Here is a 5823-nt window from a genome sequence, read left to right as displayed (position 1 = left end):
TACGCCTCTGATCAAGATGTCATCGAGTACTATTTGATGGCATGAGCCAAATTTTTATGGAAGTCATAAGCCTTAATGAGAAATTAAATGAAATAGAATCGTTTGCATGGGTTGGGATAAATTTTCAAATTGTGAAATACTTAAAATGATGGGATATTTTAATTGTCTCATTTTACTCGGCTTTAGATGATTTAAATGATGTTTGTTTACTCACTGAGATTTTATAATCTTACTACCCTCCTTTCCACCCATTTCAAGCTCAAAGTAAGCTGTAGATAGCTGATTCCATCGAGGGCTTCCATTGGACTTGCGTCCTTAGAACTGTAGGTTCACTGTTTTCCTCACTTCTGGTCATTCGTGGGCTCGCTTGATATTGTAAATTAAATTAAATTAATTTAAATGCATTGGTTTACTATGTCACAGTATGAATTAAATTATTTTGCTTTTATGTTACAAAAAGTATTTAAGTATAACTCTAAAATTACTGTTTATAAGAAAATAAAATATTTTATTGAATATTTTGTTTTATCTTCTCATTATATTTAAATAATTATAATTTCATTTTAAATAAAGGTTTTAGATGCTTAAACTTAGTTTTGATTGTGAATTATGCGATTAGTACTTGCTTACTAAATTTTTAATTAGTTTCAAAATTTTTCAATGAAAAATGACCAAAACGCCATTGTGAGACGAAAACTTTTATTTTATCTATTTTAAGTTGGAAATAGCTCAAAATCCTTTGAAACATAATATTTGACAACGGTTACTCACTAGAGGAAATGAGAAACGGATATTAAGCCTTGCGGAGTTTCGGTTGGCATTTCGAGAGATGAGTGCCCATCGGGGCACAACAGAGGTTGTCACGGGCTCGAGGGGAGTTCTAAGTCGTGACAACTAAGGTATGGGAACTATCTCATTATTGATCATAGTCACATATAGCATGATTGGTTGGGGGAATGGCTAATTCCTAAGGAGCTTTTGTTCCTTTATTTGGTTATAAAATAGTTCAAGGAATAACCATTCCACAAGAATAGCTTTTTTCCAAAATCTTCTAAAACTAAGGAATAGCTAATGCCACCCTTCCTTATGGTATTAGCTATTCCATGGTTGAGGAATAAACTCAAAAATGCTACAAACCAAAATACCCCTTACTAGTTTGAAAAATTACAACTTTTTTTGTATAAAATATTATTTTTTCTCTCTCCTCTTTCTTTCCCTTGATTCCAACTTATAATAAAATATTAATATTTCAAAATATTAATATTAAATTATAAATAAAATATTACTAGTTTAAATATTAAAAATTAAATTATAAATTAAATATTAATATTTAAATTATCAATTATTAATAAAATAAATTATAAATTATAAATTATTACAATTTAAAAATAAAATAAATTAAAAATAAATAAGCATAATAACATTTAAATTATATATAAAATATTAAAAATTAAATGATCAATTATTAATATTTTAAATAAATTACCAATTATTAATATTTAAAAAATAAAATAAAATGAAAAATTAATCATAATAATATTTAAATAAAATAAAATATTAATATGTTAAAATATTAATGATTAAATTATAAATAAAATATTAATATCTAAATTATCTATTATTAACATTTTAAATAAATAATCAATTATTAATATTTAAAAATAAATTAAAATAAAATAAAATAATTGATCATAATAATATTTAAATTAAATAAAATATTAATATTTTAAAATATGAATGATTAAATTATAAATAAAATATTAATATTTGAAAGGTCAATTATTAATATTTTAAATAAATAATCAATTATTAATAATAAAAACCTAAAATTAAATAAAATAATTAATCATAATAATATTTAATTAAATAAATTATTAATATTTTAAATATTAATGATTAAATTATAAATAAAATATTAATATTTGAAAGGTCAATTATTAATATTTAAAAATAAAATAAAATAAAAATTAGTGATAATAATATTTAAATTAAATAAAATATTAATATTTAATTATCAATTATATTTTAAATAAATTATCAATTATTAATATTTAAAAAATAAAATAAAAAATTTAATCATAGTAATATTTAAATTAAATAAAATCTTAATATTTTAAAATATTAATGATTAAATTATAAATAAGATGTCACGACCCGGTACTCTCCTCGAGCTCGTGACAACCGACGTGATGTCCCGATAGACATTTATTACCCGAAATGCTAACCGAAACCCCGTAAGGCTTTAATATCAGTTTTCTCATCTCCTCTGCAAGCAACAGTTACTAATATCTTATTTTAAAAGATTTTAAGCTATTTCCAAACTAAAACAATAAAAAAATAATTTTCGTCTCACAGGAGTATTTTGGTCATTTTTTTTCGAAAATTTCGAAACCATCAAAAAATGTAGTATATGAGTGAAAGATACATATTTCATAACCAAAATTAAGTTTAGATGTCTAAAACATTCATTTAGGGTGAAATTGTAGCTAATAGAATAAAATAAAAATATTAAATAAAATATTTTATTTTTTTATAAAACAATATTTATAGAACTCTGCGTAAATAATTTTTGTAGCATAAAAGCAAAATAAATTCATACATAGAGTAACACAGATAACCAGAGTATGTAATTTAATTTACAATGACGTGTGGGCCCCCGAATGACCAAAGGTAACGAAGGCTGCGAACCTACGATTTTTGAGGATGCAAATCCAACTGTAGCCCTCGACAAAATCAGCTATCTACAGATTATCCTGAGCTTGAAATGGGTGGAAAGGAGGGTGGTGAGTTTATATAAATTCAGTGAGTAAACAAACATCATCTAAAGTATCTAAAGTCGAGTAAATGGAGACAACTTAAAATAGTTCATCGTACTATGAATCATAACGTTTCAAACTCATTTCAACTAAACAAAATAAATTCATTTCACTCAAATAATCAACATGGCTTATGAATTTCTTAAAAATTTGGCTCGTGCCAAAACTTATTGTCAAACCCTGCTTTGTAAAATAATTATAATATCATTCACATGCTCGATAGAATGTTTGTATATTTAGGAAGTTCGAGAAATCGTTAAAAGACGATATTGCCCCTAATGGTATCATTAAGTCGATTAAGCCTCGAACTAGTTCAAATAGGAATTTTAAGGTGAAATTAAGAGTTTCACAGTTCAGGGATGACTCAAAATGGTAATTAGGAGTTCGAGGATCAATTCGGAGTCAAATTGAAATTTTCACTACATAGGGGTAAAATTGTAATTTTTCCATCTGCGGACAAAATTTGAGATTTTGAGAGAATTTAGATTACATTTGACAAATTGGGGAATGATATGAGTATAAGGGATAAAAAATATGTCTATGGGCAATTTTTCAGTTTTTGGGGCAAAAATGTAATTTTTGATTTTTACGGGGGCAAAAGTGTAAATATCAAAAATTACTTGACCAAGACTTTGGATAAGTTTGAGAATTTTATCTAAGTTATGGATATTTTAAGGAATAATGTGTGGTGGAGATTTAAAGCTTAAAAGATAAGAATTTAAAAAATAGACCAATAATGTAGTGACATGTGGCAAGTTTAGATTATTATATTATTTAACTATAAAAATCAGCCCACACCACCATTTTCTCTTCATTATGGCCGGCCATAGCAAGAAAACAAAGGGGAAAAGAAAAACAAAAACCTAGGGGGAGAAATTCAAGGAAAAATTGGTGAAAATTCAAGGAAACAAGTGACCAAAGGTAAAATTTCTTGATTTTGACTTGTGCTTTACCTTTCCCATGCATTTCCCATCATTTTCCATGGTTGAATCATGTGATTTGAGGATGAATTCAATTCTGGAAAAATGGGTTAGGAGAGAGAAACTTGTTAGATTAATTTGATTTTAAGTTATGTTAGTGTTTTAAGTTAGTTTAGCATATTTAGGAACAAAACAACAAGAAAAGAATTTATTTTCCTCCATTACCATTGTTGGCTGAATTTTCTAGGGGAATATTGGCTGATGATCTTGATGTTTATTTGAGGAATTATGATAAATAATGATGAATTATGAGTCTAGAAAAATAATGGAAATTTTTGGAGCAAAAATATGAATTTTTACCCATTAGGGGTATTTTCGTAATTTGCTATCAGGACTGATAATTTGCACCACACCGAGGGACATTAAGTCAATTTGGGTGCAATTGAGGTATAGAAACTGAAAAAAATTAATTTGAGATTAAATTGGACGCGTTAGTAATTTAATCGGGTAATAGGCCGAATTAAGTCAGCACCGCATTTAAGCGGTAGTCGGATAAGTTGCATGTCATATCATGCATATATACCGAGCCTGAATTGATTTTACAATGGTCAAGCATTGATGTGGTGAATTATGTATTCTACATTGTGAATAGGTGGTGAGCAAATTACACTGGTAAAAGTACCAAAATTGTGCTTGAAGACTGGGATTAGGAGTACATCGACTCCTAGAACTGTGAGTGGACAATTTATCGTCTTAAATATCTAGAGTAATTATACTTATTTGATGCTTTTATTGAATGGTGAATTTAAATTATAAAATATTATGTTTTCCAATTAAAATGTTTTTTTAATAAAAATGAGATTTATACTGGTTTTGAAATCAAATATTGTTTTGGGAAAATTGAGTATATGGAGACTGTGTTGAAATTTTTGATTTTATATGTTATTGAAATTGGGGCTTATGACACTATGGTAGCATGATGGCTAAATTTTTGGGGTTGGCATGAAATATATGAACAATTTTGGATTGGTCTCGGTAGACTGGATTACATTTTATTCGCCATATTATGCTACTGGAATTTTTATGGGTCTGGTGGTATATTAAACGGTCACTGCAGTGGTGGGGGTTTCCGTGGACTGCCTATGAGAGGGGCACGGTAACTCAATTATATACTTACCTCCGGGGGGAGATGTTGGGTGAAGTATCTCCTGAGGTATGATTTGAGTGCACCTCACATTCGGGCCACCATGTGAGAGTGAGACTCAGCCAACGCCAAGGAACGGCTGTGTATCAGATGTGAAAACATGTTTATGGGTATGGGTCATTGAACAGCCTTGGCGGTCTCAGTGGGATACCTTGACGAAGGTACCCGCGAGAATGATATTGGCAGGGCCCAAGTTTAAAAAAATTCATAAGTCGGGGAAATTTTGATAAAAAGAAATTATTTGGTATAGATTGAAACGAATTTTGTGTTATGAACATTATTGAGATATAACGTTTTTATATTGCCTCCATCTACTCGGCTTTAGATGCTTTTGATGGTAATTGTTTACTCACTGGGATTATTTAATCTCACCCCTCTTCCTATCCATTTTTCAGGCTCAGGACAGTTTGTTGATAGTTGATTAAGACGAGAATTAATCTCGGAGTTGCATCATAGGAAGTAAGGGTTCGTAGCTCTACACTTTCTTGGTTAGTTGGGGGCCCACGTGTCACTGTAAACGAAATTTCATACTTTAATTATCTTTATTACTATATGAATAAATTTATTTTACTCTTACGCTACAAAAGTTATTTTAGGAAGACTTTGAAAATATTGTGTTTTAAGAAAATAGAATATTTTATTTAATATTTTTATTATATTCAAATAGCTATAATTTTACTTTAAACGAATGTTTTAGACTTCAAAATTTAATTTAAATCATGAAATATGTGTTTCCACTTACATATTACATTTTTTCGGATTTCGAAATTTAAAAAAAAAAATGACGAAAATGCCCCAGTGAGCTAGAAAATAATATTTTTATTGTTTTGAGTTGGAAACAACTTATGATTTCTTGAAATGCGAGATTTAATAACTGTCGCTC

General features: G+C 28.1%; 1 long non-coding RNA gene across 1 annotated transcript; it reads left to right on the top strand.

Moving 5' to 3' along the window:
- The first annotated feature begins 3604 nt into the window (after nt 1-3604).
- On the top strand, nt 3605-5600 carry LOC148764103 (uncharacterized). Its single transcript, XR_016024809.1, has 3 exons — nt 3605-3737; nt 4389-4468; nt 5336-5600. It is a non-coding gene; the product is annotated as an uncharacterized LOC148764103 (long non-coding RNA).
- The last annotated feature ends 223 nt before the right edge of the window (nt 5601-5823 follow it).

The sequence above is a fragment of the Theobroma cacao genome, chromosome 2 (assembly GCF_053813885.1).
Source record: "Theobroma cacao isolate CCN51 chromosome 2, ASM5381388v1, whole genome shotgun sequence".
Lineage (NCBI taxonomy): Eukaryota > Viridiplantae > Streptophyta > Magnoliopsida > Malvales > Malvaceae > Theobroma > Theobroma cacao.
The sequence above is the reverse complement of the archived record's forward strand: the minus strand, read 5'-3'. Positions and strand labels throughout refer to the sequence as shown.